At 45.0% G+C, this 15872-nt stretch overlaps 1 long non-coding RNA gene across 1 annotated transcript in view; it reads right to left on the bottom strand.

The window, feature by feature from the left end:
* The window catches only part of LOC121657513, a 28013-nt gene extending 19067 nt beyond the window's left edge, over positions 1-8946 (bottom strand). Inside the window, exons 1-3 of the long non-coding RNA XR_006013657.1 lie at positions 8545-8946; positions 4687-4775; positions 1569-1645 (exon numbers count right to left, since the gene is read on the bottom strand). This is a non-coding gene — a long non-coding RNA (uncharacterized LOC121657513). The remainder of the gene's footprint in view (positions 1-1568; positions 1646-4686; positions 4776-8544) is intronic.
* Positions 8947-15872: the final 6926 nt, after the last annotated feature.

Raw genomic sequence — 15872 nt, forward strand, 5'->3', positions numbered from 1 at the left:
CACAGCTAATCTGGGATGTGAGGGAGCAGAGCCAGTGCCCGTTCCTGCTCCTCAATCCCTTCCAGCCCTGACAGATGCCATCCTCAGGCGGCGCCTCGGGAGCGCTGGAGCCGATTCTGCTGGAGCTGCAGTTGCTCACACACTCTGTGTCCCCGTGACAACTCCTGGGCCTGCTCACAACCCAACAGATTTAGTGGCCATCCTTCCCCTCCTGCTCCCAGCAGGCTGGGCTGGGCTGCTCACCCCGGCAGGGAAGTGCTCTGAGGAAATAAAGAGCCTGAAACCCTCAGTCCACAGAAATTCAGAACCAGCTGCCTGGAGGCTGCCAGAGGACACTTGGAAGCTTTTCCATTTCCCAGGATGACTCCTGCTGGCTGCTGGGCCAGGCAGGGCCACGACTTCCACAGCAGTGCTGGGATAACACCTGGACTCAATGGCCCTGGAGGGCTTTTCCAACCCTAACCATTCCATGACTTCATCTGACCCATTAAATTGTTCCCATGCTCACTAGACCAGCACCTCCAACAACTGTTTTCTCATCCTTAGGTAACATTTTTCTTCCCAGGACAAGAGGGCCTTTCCCACCCCTGTGGAAATTACCTCCACCTGATAATTGTTAAAAATAATGTGCAGTTTAGGAAACAACCTGAAAAATCAAGAGTTCAGTATTAAATGTCCAAAGTTGTCCAGCACTGAAGATTTAAACAGAAATCATGTGGAACATTTATGACTGCGTGGACCAAGCTCTTCGAGGATTTCTTACTTCTGACTCCATTTCAGCAGCACTAAATAGAGGAACATTTAGCGATGAATTAAACATTTGTAAAAAGGAAGGAGTTTAAAATGCTATGCATTAAGAACTTAAGTTGACCGTTCCCTTTTCTTGCCCTCCGCCTTCTGAGCTCTCTTATTGGAAAAAGAGATTTCCATTAATAAAATAAATTTATTTCACTCTGCCTGTTGAGCAAGAAAAAAGCTTTGTGCAACTCCCAGCTGTGGCTTTGAGATACTGCTGCTCCCCACTTCTCCTCCCAAGTTCTTGGCAACTTCTCCCTTATTAACATGCCTATTTTTATAATATTTTTACAGTGTCTCAGTGTCACAGTGCTCACTGGGTGCCCTGCAGAGGTTTGGTGAGTGAGCACCGTTGCATTTGCAGCTTCTTTTCTCACATTTTTGATCCTCGAGGTCACCCCTGAGCACAGAAGACTGAGCTTGGTGCTGAGATTGTTTGCCAGAAATAACTATCAGCAAGAACTGGAGAGACAGCCATGAATCTCAGGGCTCCAGGGAAAAGGAGGACCTGGTTATTTGCTGTACAGCCCACAGAGGCAAGGGCGGACACACATCAGCCAACCCATGTCCTTTCCAAACTCTTCCTTCATCAGCTGTCACAGAGTAATTTTCCAGGCAAATCCCAGCAAAAAGTACAGAAATCACTTCTCCTACCACAGCACAAGGAAAATGCAAAGCCTGTGTTGTCCCATCCAACTGGTAGTGACAACTTTAGCACCCAAAAATAAGTTGTGAAAAAGGAGGGAGAAGAAGAACCATCTGAGCTGACTTACGTGAGCGCTTTTTTCGGCTTGGAACAGGAATTATCACCAACAAACCCCCACGCTCTGACAGCCAAGGCCACAACAACCTGCAAAACAAAGCAAAGTGACATAGATTGAAGTTTCCTCAAAATTTGTGAAGGAAAAAACTGTGGCACATCCACTGGCCCAAATGAAATTTTGCTCCAGTCCTTTGGCCAACAACCAGGTGTTTGTATCACCTCAGAACTCTGGGCACACACGATGCGAGGCCAAGCCCAATAAAACTGATTTTCCACCTGCAACTGAAGTGGTTTGTGATTCTTTTTGCTGGTTTGAAGGCAGAACTGAGCTGTGTTTGTTCAGCCCCACCACCCTGTCACCTTCACTGTCAAACTCAGTCACTCCTGACAGATGTAGGACAACAACCTCTCCCAGGAATCCTCTCACAAACAGAGAGATCAGAAACACTCAGAGCTGTTAATCTACCTTTTTATGTCAGTGCATTGCTGCTTTTCCCCTCCTTTAAATCAGCACTTTATTCCCCCCAGCTTCTGTGCTTTGACAGAACTGCTCCATTCAGCAAAACACCCAAAGCCCCCCTTGCTTCCCTGTGATCTGCAACTTAACAATACATATGCAAATGAAATTAGTGCTGGCAAAAATAATTATAGTTGCTCATGGGAGGATTAATAACTGAAGTCTGCCCTGCTTAAGCTGGGGTTTAATTCTGTTGTAGGCACTAAAGGAAGTTAATTCTGCGTTCAGTGTTGTGTGTGGCAGTTTAGAGGTGGTGAGTGAATGCAGAGGTAATTAAGCGGAGGGGAGAGGAGGGGGTGTGGGGATACATCCATGAGTCTGGCACAGAGAAAATCATGGAATCACAGGAAGGACTGGATTGGAAGGCACTTTAAAGACCATTTAGTTCCAACCCCATTCCACGCTCAGGGAATGTTCCACTAGACCAGGTTAATCAGCATATCACCAAATTATGTATTTATTTATATATCTATATAAAAAATCCACTAGTGCTCATTGGCTGGTGGATGAATGAACAGCACAACCCTTTTCTCCTGGATACACACCCCCCCTGCCATCCATCACTTGAAAGGGAACAGGACTGACTCATTCCTACCAGGTGTAATGATGTTGTATAAACTGTGCCCTCAGGCTGGGAGTATTTAATAAAAGAACAAGCTCCTCTTTATACAATGTTTGTGGTATCAAATCACATTTAGAGCGCGTGTAAATCCCTCCCTCGTTATGGCATTGCTCTGCTCTGGCTGGGGAAAGAGGGCCAGGAGGGACACCCCCAAAAAAGCAGGAATCCAGCAGCAATTCCAGCCAGGGAGCACAAAGAACAGGGTGCTTCCCTCCCATCCCACTGGAATTCTCCTCCTTTGCAAGAGCTGGGGTGGGAAAGCCCTTCCATCGTTTCTCTCCATCCTTCATCAGCACCGGGACATTGAGCAGGGCCCCAGCCCAGCCCAGCCAAACTGGTGCAAATCCCTGCTAAGGTGAACACCAGGGAAAGCCCCCAGATCGAAGGGATATAAGCACCTTACAGACTGAAATCCCCTCTCAGCAGCCCTGCTTTATCTGGCTGTTTACAGCCCTGATGAGCCGGATTAGCTGAGTGCAAGCCGTGGCTACAACAGCTGCTTTTCACCTAGGATTAGCATAAAAATCAATCAGCCCCCCTTATGGAGCCAGCAAACTGAAACTGGGAGAGCTCCAATAAAAACAACATCCAGGTGGAAATTACGAAAGTTTTATGGAGCCAAAGAACACATGTCCAGGTTGGACATTACCTGCTGCAGACGTGTGCTTGCATTCGTTTCAAATCCACAATTTAGTGCTTGTTCCAGGGCTGAAATGAGGCAAAGCTGATGTTACCTGATTAACTTGTAACTTGATTTTAAATTGCTGCACACTTTTAAACACGTTAGCTTCCCAGTGTTCCACCAGAGATGATACTTTTCCACACCAAGCTGCTTTTTTTGCTGTGATATCTTCTGGGAAAACACACTTTATTAGTGGTTAGGACATCTCATTCAAGCCCACAAAAAGGGTCTCAGAAACATCCTAACAAATGCACTGTAAGTATTTCAGAGTCATTTCAAATAATTGATTTGGGCTTTTCTTTATGGTCAATGTCGTGGTTGAAATGAAGGGAAGAATATCATCGATAATCCAGTAATAACGAAATTACTGCTATGTAAAGCAGCCAGGTGGATGATAATTTACAAGAGAAATGTAACAGATTCCAGTGTCAAAACACTACATTCAAAATATTCTATTCTTATGTGCAACCAGATAATATTATAGAATTATCAGGTTTCTAAACAGCTGTGATATGGTCTGACTGCATTTGTGCTGATTTATTGTAAAGCCACAGAAATCAGAGCATTTGGTTTGGAGCCAAAACCTGCAGGTGAAGGTCACAAACTCACAGCCAACGTAACACTTCTCCAAAATTGTGTTAAACTTAAACTTGCAGAGTGCTCCGAGTCACCCAAGGTTCAGCTCTTACAGCTGCCAAACCTTCCCAGTGCCTGCTGAGATGTTCTGTGTCCTGTCCCCAGTGCCAGCTCCCATTTGCACATTACTGCACAGGAACAGAGAGGGAAAATCCCTTCCCATAACATTGTAACTTCTCATTTTCTCCCCTTAGGTAAATTTAAACTTATTGGCGACTCACAGGCATGTCCTTTTCTTATTCTAACACCAGTAGTGCCTTGGATCACCACAGAAAAATCCATTTTAGCTTCAAACCCAGTGTGTCCCACAGAAATCCTCATTTGCTGCCACAAATATTCCTGTGAATTTTGTGTGTGTGTGTGTCAGGCACCCAGAGATGTTCCCACACGAAGAAAACACTGCAGAATTTACCCAAATTACAAGCAGGAAAATGGGTTCTTATTTAGCTCTTACTCAGCTGCCTTAGTTCATGCCCCTCATTCAGAGAATCAGCTTTTCCCCTCAGAATAAGATTTACTGCATTTAGACCAGCCAGGACTTCATATTAACTCCCTTTCATGTCTTTACTTTTTTCTAACTGATTAAATTTAGCATTTGTCCTTCTACCTGTCTCATTTAAATACTTCTTACCTGCACTACTTTCCCATAATAACCAGAATTATGGACTTACCTCAGATACTCACATTAACCATCGTACATGGAATTACGGTGTTTACAACAACCACTCAAATTACTTCAGGATCAGATTTTCACAACAACCTCCAGAGGGAAAAAAAAAAAAAATTCACTGTGCAATCCTAAATTCAGTAGTTCTTTATTAAACACTGAAACCTTCAGAAGTGTGGGTCAGTCTCCCCAATATCCTCAGTTAAATATTGCTAAAATTCCAGCTTTCAGGTATTTCAGTGCAGAGATACCACTCCTGCAGCTGTTCCCTGACCAGACTCTGAGGACAAAAATAACTTGTGGAAGGGACAAGTGCTCAAGCACATGGGTGGGACAGCTGCGAGCTCATTAAATTTTAAAAGTGATTTGGATCAGACACTAAAACTCCTGTTCACAGTTAATTCCACTGCTTAGTACGGCCCCAGAATGGTGAGATGGACTTTGATTTTCCTCTTTCCTAGGCAGGCTGACTAATGGCAGTAAAGGAGAGTAAATCCAGGATGAGGCTAATTAGCGGTGCGCAAAATGAGGTTTTGTAGGAAGTGGAACGGGGCTCTTTGCTTTCTCCTCGGTGCCTGGCACCAGGCAGTGCTAAAGGAGCACGGCTCAGCCAGGGAAGGACAGAGCTCGGTGCTACAGCAGCAGCCTGGCTGTTAGTCCTGTCTCACCTTCTTGCCAGGGCTGCAGGCAGGGATGAGCATCCCCTGGTGCTGCTCAGAGCCCAGAAAGGCTTCCTGCACGCGAGATTAAAATGGCCTTGGGATTGGTGCAGAGCCCCTTCCAGACTGGGGATAATTTGTGCTGCCCTCCTGTTTCTGAGAGATGTTTCTCAGACCACAGGGAGGCCAGGAGTGAGCAGGGAAAACTGTTCCCATCTCCCACATCCTCAGATTTCCTGAGAACGGCTTCCCAGTGCCAGAGGGCAGGGTTAGATGGGATACTGGGAAGGGATTGTGAGGGTGGGCAGGGGCTGGCATGGAATTCCCAGAGCAGCTGGGGCTGCCCCTGGATCCCTGGCAGTGCCCAAGGCCAGGTTGGACATTGGGGCTTGGAGCAGCCTGGGACAGTGGGAGGTGTCCCTGCCATGGCAGGGGTGGCACTGGGTGGGCTTTAAGGTCCTTCCAACCCAACCATTCTGGGAGTGTTTCCTCCTTTCTCACAGATAGAGAAATGCCAATCTCCTCCCCTGAGGGCAGCAGACAGCAGCAAGTCTCTCTTACTTCCCTCCCTTCTCCCCCACTTTAGGTCCAGGCCCTTCCCAGACGGAGCAGAAGCTCTGCCAGGTCCCTCTGCCCAGTGGGACAATGCCAAAAACCAAAGGCAAGAGGCCAATCACTAACTTTGCAATCACTTTCTTCAGAGCCAATTCCTCCTGCCAGTGCAGGAGACCCTTTCATAGCTAATTGAGCTGTAGGTGTTTCATTTACTTTGCCTTTATCAGTGATATAAAACTGCTGCAGATTTTGCCAATATCCATTAACGAGAATAACTTCAGAACTCATTTTTGTCTGAGATATCCAGATTGATTCCTGAACACAAGCCCACCAGCTATCTGCCAGCACTTAATAGCTATTGCTTCTTTCTTTTTTTTTTACCCCACAATATATTAAAAAAAAAAAGTTTTCCTCACTTTATTTTTAAAGCTGGAGCTTAAAGGAATCCCTTTCAGAGCATTTCAAAATCATTTCATCATCCACCATCAGTACCCACTACATTTCATTTATTTATTCATCTCCTCACTGTCAAACAAATGCACCTTCACAGTCTTCTGCATTTATAAGGACAAACTTAAAATGATTTCCTCAGTTTTCCACGTGGTGTTTCTCATGGTTAATATGTTCAGACTTTCAGACAAAAACGCCTGCATTTATCTCCTCTGGCCAGGTGGAAGGTACTTATCCAACTGTGCATGAAATAAACAAACATACCCATTACTGCCTGAGGAAAAATGTTATAACACAACTTCCAAATTGCTGAAGATGCTGGAAAAAAGGCTTTTTTAAAAAACAATAGTGATATTTTTGCCACATAATGTGAGCAGCAGGCCAAAAATCTGACCTTTGATATCACCTGATACCTTTTCTAGTGAAAATGCCCTGAATACAATCCCAGAATCATTGAGGTTGGAAAGACCTCCAAGACCATCAAGTTCCCACCTTGTCACCAGCCCAGAGCACTGAGTGCCACCTCCAGTCCCTTCTTTGCCACCCTCAGGGATGGGGACTCCACCAATTTGAGCCACACATGCTCCAAATGACCCTCATCCTGAATGTCCTCACTCCCCTGGATAAATACACTTGTCAGAGGTGTTATACATGGAGTGTTACCAGCAGCATGTCCCTGTCATTCTCTGCTGTGTTACTGCACTTCTCACTGGGAGAGGGTGTAAAAAAAATGTCCCTGTGATTTAATGTTGCTATTTAATTGCATTAAGATTATTTCTTAAAACCTTAACAAAATAGATGTAGTACAGATGTTAAATGAAACTGCAGCGTGGCTGTAACTGAGGGCTGTTACCCAGAGAGGCATTAGCAGCAGAGGGTTGTGGTATTTTTTTGTGCCTTGTTAAAACAGCACAGATAGGAACATTTTCAGGGACATCTTGTCACATAAATAATTGGACCATTACTTTCATACATTGTACACTATATAAAATGTTAATAAACCTTCTAAAATAACTCTACATTACAGAAATGTATTTTATATTCCATAAAATATTTGGAAGGTCAGGGGAAGCACCTGGGGACGAGGGATGCTGCTGGAGCCAGGACAGGACATCACAAGTGGAAGCAGCTTCAGCTTAAAAAAGCAAATCAAAACACGACCCTGCAGAGAGCAGGGGCTCAGAGTGGGCTCAGAGTGGGCTCAGCCCAGAATTTCCAGTCATTATTGAATCAGAACATCATTTCTCACCCAATAACATCTATCAGATAAGAGATATGAACCCCAGACAGGTCCTAAATATGTGCTGTGATTTTCTGGAGTAGCCAAAGAGCAAAACAATTCAAAGTTTGGGCTGTTTCTTGTTTGACTCAGCATGTGAAAGTCATTGTCCTCATTGTGCTCTCCTGAGGAGGGCAATAAATCAGGTCTAAAAGCCCACAGTCAGAGTTTCCTCCCAGTGCCGCTGTAATTTACAGAACCCTTGCAAGGCTGTGCAAGTCACTGGGGTTTGATTTAAGAGCACCCATAACCTGTTGAAGCCACGGGAAAACTGTGTGTGAACTCAGCCTTGTCTGGAATAACCCCTTCCAAACTGTCCCAAATCCAGCTGGGGATTCCAACACCGCAGGAAGCAAAACCCAAACAACATTTTAGTCACCAGAGACTTTCTTATGGGATCAGAGAATGTGTATTTGAGGTTGGGCAACCACCAAAACCCCACACTGCTCCAACCAGGAGTTACTGGGCATTCATTTGTCACCAAGGGCACCTCCTGAAGGCCTGCACTGATGTGCCAAGTGCTTGGCAACTGCTCAGGGACAGGGCAGAAAAATAAAACCGCCACAAAACTACAAATTATTACTGGAATTCACTGGAATTTATATTGGTCTCCCTTAACAAGGGCAGGTGGGAACAGCAAACAGGAAAATTATAGAATAACAGAATCATAGAATGGTTTGGGCTGGAAGGGACATTAAAGATTATCTAATTCCAATTCCCTGCCATGGGCAGGGACACCTCCCACTAAACCAGGTTGCTCCAAGCCCTGTCCAACCTAGCCGAAGTATCAGATATAATATTCTAACCCCCAGACATCACTCACTCCCCCAAACTGCAACACTTTGCCAAGGAAATTGTGAAAAGACTCACTCCAGCCCAGGGAGGGCCGTGTATCACTGGGTACTCACTGGGTACTCACCCAAATTTCCTGCAGACCAGCAATTCCTGCTCCTGCCCCTTTGGAGAAACAGGATCTGCTCTGGTGTGAAATCACCACACAAAGGAATGGTTTAGAAAGGCACAAAATCCACGGGTTGGGGTTTTTTTCCCCTTGAAAACTGAAGATAAACACAGCCAACTCCAAGCCAAGGAAGAGGAGGGATTTCTTGATTTAAACTATCCATTCTGTGCCTGTAAATGAATAAATATATATTAATTAATCAGTTTGGTAAAAAGAGGAGGACAACAGAGACATGGGGCTCTCTGCACTGGTTTGTGAAGAACAATCTCAGCTGCCTGCAATGTTTCAGCACAATTTCTCTTACTGGCTGAAACAAAGCTCAGGCTTTAAGGGGAAAAGAGCCATCAGGACCAAGCCCAAGTACTGCTCCAAAAAAAAGGAAATTTCTTTTCATTACTTTTGAGCACATTTATTTTCCAGCAAACACCTGATGGAGACAATTGTTCGTGTCTGATGTCAGTGGATTTAAGCTGCAAGTGCTTGGGGTGTCCTGTGCAGGGCCAGGAGTGGGAATTGGAGGATGCCTGTGGGTCCCTTCCAACTCAGGATATTCTGGGATGTTTAAATCTGATATTTAAATCCCTGGATTGCCCAGCTGGGTGCAGAATCCAGGCATTTCACCCCTGTTTTCCCAGCCAGGAGCCCTCAGTGAAGCTGGAGGCATTTTTATTCTGTAGGGACAGTGAACTCTTCACTCCCGCTTTCAGAACATCTAAAAAAATTTTTCTATTTTCTTTAAAAGAATAACAAAAAATATAAAAAAATCCTTTCTCTAACACCCCCTTTTATGGTGCTTAAAGCTCTCCATCAGCTCCATGAACACGCCGAGCTCGGATCCGGGAGCACGCCCAGGGGACAGGCAGGGATATAATTCCTGCTGTTGTTATGGGCTCGCTGACTCACTGGTGGAAGTTGCTGGAGAAGGCAATAAAAGCCAAACTGGTAATGGCTGCACTGTAGTGAAAATGTTCAGCAATTAAATTAAAATGGAAGATCTTTTATATGTGCCACATTTGCATCTTCTCACCAGGCAACTCAAAAAAACCCATAAAGAACTAAAGAAAATATTCAAAGTTTACTTTACAAAGTGCTGAGAAAAAGAAAGTCTTGGATACACGGTTTTATTTATGAAACTGGAGAAACTAAATGTGGTTTTGGATAGGAATCTTAAAAGTGTTGAAATTAGGCATTTAGGCACTGGGAGAAGTGTTCCAGAAGTAACACACCATGCCAAGATTATCTACTTAATGAGGCTCCAAAAATAAACTGAATTAAAATTTTGAAGTTTGAATAAAGTGCATTAAACACTGGTAAATTAAAAACATGCAAATTAAGTAGGAGTTCTGCCTTCATAGCAAACATACATGGTAAACTTCACCTGAAATGGACAAAAACTAAAAGCACCTTGAGCATTCATCACATCTCCAGATCACACTGGAAAAACTATTTTTCTGCATTATACTCTCATTATGGTCATTAAAATTAATGTGTAACTATCAGAGAGAGAAAATGTTAGGAAAAGGGAATCTGTAATAGTCTTCTAGGAATTGCATTAACTAATTAATCTTGACAAGCAACAATTTCACTCTTAACTCATAATGATTTCAATTTGAGCACCCAAATACCTTCCTGCCAGTCTTTATTTCTCATGAGTTAAGTGCTTTTTTGGACAAATGCTGATACCTGCTGACATTCCCTTTCACCCTCTTTTAGCTTAAAACCATCCCCCCTTGTCCTGTCACTCTCTACCTGTGAAAAAAATTGTTCTCCTTCTTTTTTCCAAGCCCCCTTTAACTCCTGGAAGGGGCTCCAAGGTCTCCCTGGAGCCTTCTATTTTCCAGGCAGTCACAGTCTCACACCTTTAAATCTCACACAGGTGTCTGACAGTGAAGAACTGCAGGCTTATTTAATGTCCTGCAGAAGGTAAATACAGAAGGAAATACCTTGCAAACACTGCTTGCACTTACTGAGTTTGTTTATTCCCAGCTTCCAGGGTCCCAGGGCTGAGGATTAGCAGCAGCAAAGGACAAGGACAAAGGGTGTGGGCTGAGTTCTGGGACAAACAAACCCATCCGAGGTCTCAGGGGGAAAAAAATCCAAACGAGCAGCTCTCTGTCTAAATATTGGCTTTCAAAACAAATGCTTGCTCAGATTATTCAGGTAATTCAAATTATCAGGGCATTGGCAAAGGGAATTCCTGGAAACTTCGGCTGTCAACTGAAGGAAACAGAGTGGGACCCTCAAAGTGGGCTAAAATGCTGCAAAGCTGCACAAACACTGTGTGAGATACGAGTGTTCACAGGCACTAAAAGAGCTGGGTCTGGCTGTGCTGGGCTGTTCCTCTACAGCCCTGAGCTTTGTGCCCCACCAGGAATCTGTTTTTCCCTGGAGCTGGCCAGGATCTGAGGGAGCTGGGCTGGCCCTCGGGCCTGACCTTGGCTAAAGGCTGGATCCAAACCATGCAAGCCATCCTCCAAACGGGCTGGCAAATAGAGCTGGGGTCAGAGGGGAAAAAACACACAGGGGTGCTGGAGACTGGGCTGGTGACACCACCGAGTCCCTGTTCCACCCACGGGTAACTGAGCATCCTCCATGGTGCTGAACAGCTTTCCTGAAAACATTCCTGCCAGCATGGAAGGGCTGGATTCTATGAATAATATGTAATATTTACTAATGGCTGCTAATTGCAGAATTAGTGCCAGGGTAATGAGACTTGCAAAATATAATGCTGTCCCTGGAAGACACACCTGCTGCTAGCTCAGAAGTATTCCTGGTTTTTATTGAGCTACCACTCAATTCAGTGCACACAAAACCTACAGCAAGACAACAACCAGCTCCCTCCTCTTTTGTGCTTTAACAAGGAAAAGTCACCAACTCTCAGTGAGACAGAAATGACACCACAATCTAAATCTATGTCTCCATCAGCTTCAGGCCATTCCCCTTTGTCCTGTCACTGCAGGACTGTGTGATAGGGCACACCATATACATATTTAAAAATGCATTTATGTACATAGACATACACATAAATAGCTGTATCACAAGAAGTGTCTCTCTCATAATACAGAAATTCCCAAGTGCCTGGAAGCCAGCTCATAAAATCCTGATGTATTAATTTGCAATATCTTAAATTTAACTTGATTAAAATATTGCTCTCTTCACTGGGGGAGTTGCTCAGAAACGTGTCTAGGCATTGGACACCCCAGGCCTGAGTCCTGTTCTCCCCTCAGGAAGCACTTAGGACATTTTATGGATTAGACCTCTGCAATTCCAGAGCTCTGTGACCTGGCACAGCCCCAGCCTTCCTGAGGAGCGTTTGCTCAGGGAAATGCAGCCAGACAGGATTATAGGGCATGGTGGTGTAAGGCCTGAGCCCTTCACATCACTCCTTCTTCATGCAAGGCACTGCTGAGGAGTTCCTGACTTGTTCCTTGGGAAGGACCTTTGACACAGCATCGGAGCAGCAGCTTCCCAGGGATCACTCAGCACACCTGAGAGAGAGAGGGGCCCAAGAGTTTTGGAACTCAAACACTGGGTCAAGCTGAATTTGCAGCTACACATGCAAGTACTGCTCTGCTAAGTGCAACCAAAGTTTACCTCTGGAATTCCAAATGAAATGTGCCTAATGTGAAGGCTATACATAAATTTTTAACAATTGCAGCAAGAGTTACATCCCCTTCTTCAAAGGGGTTTGTGCACTGGGGGGAGAAATTCCATGTGATTGCACAGACATCTGGGCACTTTTGAAACTCTGCTGTTGTATCATCATTGATCTCAGCCCTCCACTGTGACATAAAACCTGGTCTTGGACATGAATAGCTCTGAGGAATAACAGCAGATTTGAGATTGTGCACATTGTATTTAATATTAAATAAAGCTCAACATTTCCCTCTTTCTTCCTCCGCTGCTTTATAGATCCAATAACCTTTATCTGCATTCCAGATGGCAGGAGAAGAGGAACTGATGTTTGCAAGGCATTTGCAAATGAAAGCATTCTATAAATGTAAGGTAAGCTATTATTCCTATAGTTCCTTTAAGCTGATAATACCATTACACCCCCAGGGATGCTGGACAGCCTCTCATAATGAAGTAGAGTAATGGAATTATGCAGAGGCAACAGTTTCCTCTTCTCCTTGGACTAACTGCACTTAAAGTGGGTTTCTCTGTTCTTCTCTGAGACACCTGTGCTGCTCCCAGTGGGACATTGTGTTCTGGGAAAACAAGCACTCCCACAAATATTCAAAATGCAAATAAAAAACATTTGCTGCTTTAGATTATACTTTGAAACATGGCATCAGGAAATAAAAAAAAAAGAAAATGGTTTTATAGCTTTAAACTGAAAGACAGTAAGTTTGGATTGGATTCTATAAAGGAATTGTTCCCTGAGAGGGTGGGCAGGCCCTGGCACAGGGTGCCCAGAGCAGCTGTGGCTGCCCCTGGATCCCTGGAAGTGCCCAAGGCCAGGCTGGATGGGGCTTGGAGCAGCCTGGGATAGTGTCCCTGCCATGGCAGGGGGTAGATCCTTAAGGTCCCTTCCAACCCAGACCAGTCTGAGGTTCTGGGGGTCTTTGTGGTGAGCTGTACCCAGACATCAGTGTAGGGACACACACAGAGCCTGTGTCAGCCACAGGCACAGAGGGATGCTGGCTACAATTTTTGAAACATAAATTAATAAGAGGAAATAAATAAGAATCTAAGAGAAATCAAAAGCACTGGATTGCAACAAAAGTGCATCAGTCTGATCTAAATATCCTCGAAGCCAAGCAACCAAACCTAGCCAAGTCTTCCAGCTGATTTTGGGAACCACCAGCTGCTTATAAAGAACAGGCCACTGAGGGCCCATCAGTAACATGAAAAATTTAATGAGCTCGCTTTGGGCATTCCTGGCATCTTCTTCCAGGGATGAGAACTGCAAACTTCTGTGTCCAGATTGCTGATGTCCAAATGGCTTCTCCCCAGAAACTGTCTAAGCTAAGAGTACTTAACAGAAGTTGATGAAAACTCAAGTGCTGCAGATGTCAGCACCTGACCTGGGGCCAGCCAGGCTGGGGAGAGCCAAGCTGCTGGACACCCTCAGGATCCCCAGCTGGAGCCCAGCCCTGCTGGCTGCTGCAGCTCAGCCACCCCTCTGGTTTCTGCCATTTATTTGAAAGGATGCTGGTTTGGGTTGGGATGCTGGACAAGGGGTTTACTCATCTCTTAGTGACCACCACAGAGCTCACCTTGGCTAAGGAAGAGATCAGATAAACACATGGATCAGAATCCATCTCCATGCACACAGTCCTGGCTCTGCTCATGGACACAGTGCTGGGGCAGAGACATGTGCTGCTGCTCTCGGAGTTACAGCAGATAAACCTCTGAATTCAGTCTCCTGCTGATCGACAGAAAAGTCTCAAAAGTAGCACTGGGATGTGTTTTTTCCCTGGGGGATGTCACTAGGGGTATTTCAGCCAGCATGAAAGCAGATTGGAGCGTTCCACCCTCTGTTTTCACTCCTTAATCAGAGGTACTCAGGTGCATCTCACCTGGAGCAGGCAGGACCTGCCCTCACTTCCCCAGAGCCGAACGAGTGCCAAGTTCCCATTTCCAAGTTCCAGCAGCACAGCCTCCCTGCTGTGCTGAGCCTGCACCACATTTGGGCTCAGCAAACGCCGTTTGATGCTGAGCAGCATTGCCCCACAAAGGCCAGAGCCAGCAGCGATGAGAAATGAAAGCGGAGGCGCCTTCAGGCCGTGATGAATTTCCAGCCACAGCAGGTCAGGCTCTCTGCTTCCTGCTGTCACTTCCACCAACGCCTCGCATTTGCTCCTACATAATCCTGCTGCGCCTCTCCCCAGCTGCAGGGAAGGGATTTTTACATTTAGGACGTCTCTGCAGAGATTTATGGTTGCTCTCCCCTCGCAGGGCTCAGCCAGCCTTGCTGCACTCCCAGGTCCCCGCAGGCAAGGGACGACGACAAGGATTTTACAGCATGAGGCTGATGCCTCCAGGAGACACAAATTAGAGATTCAGGAGCCTATTTGGGCCATATTTCTGCCAGGCCATCCCTCTGCCCGGCCTTCCAAGAGACAAGGACACGATTTAGCACCTCTGGCTCCAGACAACAGAGGAGCTGAGAACTGTTCCTTTTCTGAGCATCCTCGCTGTGAGGAGAGGCTGAGGTTGAGTTGTTTTTCCGTTTTCCTTCTACTTACACAACCTGTATTTAAGTTTGCCCTAAACAAATTGCAGATCTAACTTTGCCCTAAACAATTACTGCAAGAGACAAAAACTCCCGCAGTGCCCTGAGAGCTAAAAAGGGAAAAAGGAAGCCAAGCACGCCTGTAAATATATTTGTGACAGACACACAAATTTTCTAACAACATGGAATTTTGGACTTTTTAAATAGTGCCAAGCTCAGAGTCAGAAGGTTACATAGGATTAAAAACACCAGTAAATTCTTCTTCTACCTTAAAGTTATTGAAACTTGTGCCTGTAGATACCTTACACAAAGTTTTCTGTAGTAAATGCTCTGTTGCCTTTCTCTCTAACTTGTTTTTCCTTTGCCTTTTTAGTGCATTAAATAATTTTCAAGTCATTAGATACAATAAATTCTTCTAGATGTTTACCACATCCTTAGAGGTCTGCATCCTTATCTTCCTCCACAATTTTCCTTTATTCAATCTGAAATCTAAATCATAAAAATAATAACCAGGAAACGGCATTAAAATCTCATTGTCTTCTCTGCAAAATCCATGACATTTAACTCAGCTCTCCATGACCACCTGCTGTTGTACATTTTCCCCACAGACAAATGTCTGAAAATTATTTTATGAGAATTTTTGGTTTCATAAGAGTAGAACTGCAGAGTAAAAGAGCTCTAGGAGGAATTGCACCCCTAAGACCAGCCCAGTCCCTGCAGCAGCTCAGCCCTGAGTTGTGCCATCACTGAACCTGCCATGCTCACATGAGACCTCTGCCTTCCTTCTCCCAGAAACACAGGATGGGAATTGTCCTCAAATAGACCATAGAGATATGGTGCCATGGCAGCTTTCAGCATGACAAACCTCAGAGAAAACAGTCAAGAGATTCAGAGCTCCCTTGTATAAAATGTATTTCTAAAACCTGTGAAGTTACCTTGAGGGAGTAAAACTGGATTTTCAGCCATGACAGGCAGCAGATTCCTGATCCATTTACCTCATGGAATGAAACACCATACCAAGTATGTCAGGAAGAAAAACACAAAGGGATTATTTTACAACTCACAAAGCCAATTTGAGACCAGGGAAGTGACCACCCAGAAGGTGTGG

This window comes from Corvus kubaryi, unplaced genomic scaffold (genome assembly GCF_017639235.1).
Source record: "Corvus kubaryi isolate FWS band 111438036 unplaced genomic scaffold, C.kubaryi_AGA036_p1.0 136, whole genome shotgun sequence".
In the NCBI taxonomy this organism is placed as follows: Eukaryota; Metazoa; Chordata; class Aves; order Passeriformes; family Corvidae; genus Corvus; species Corvus kubaryi.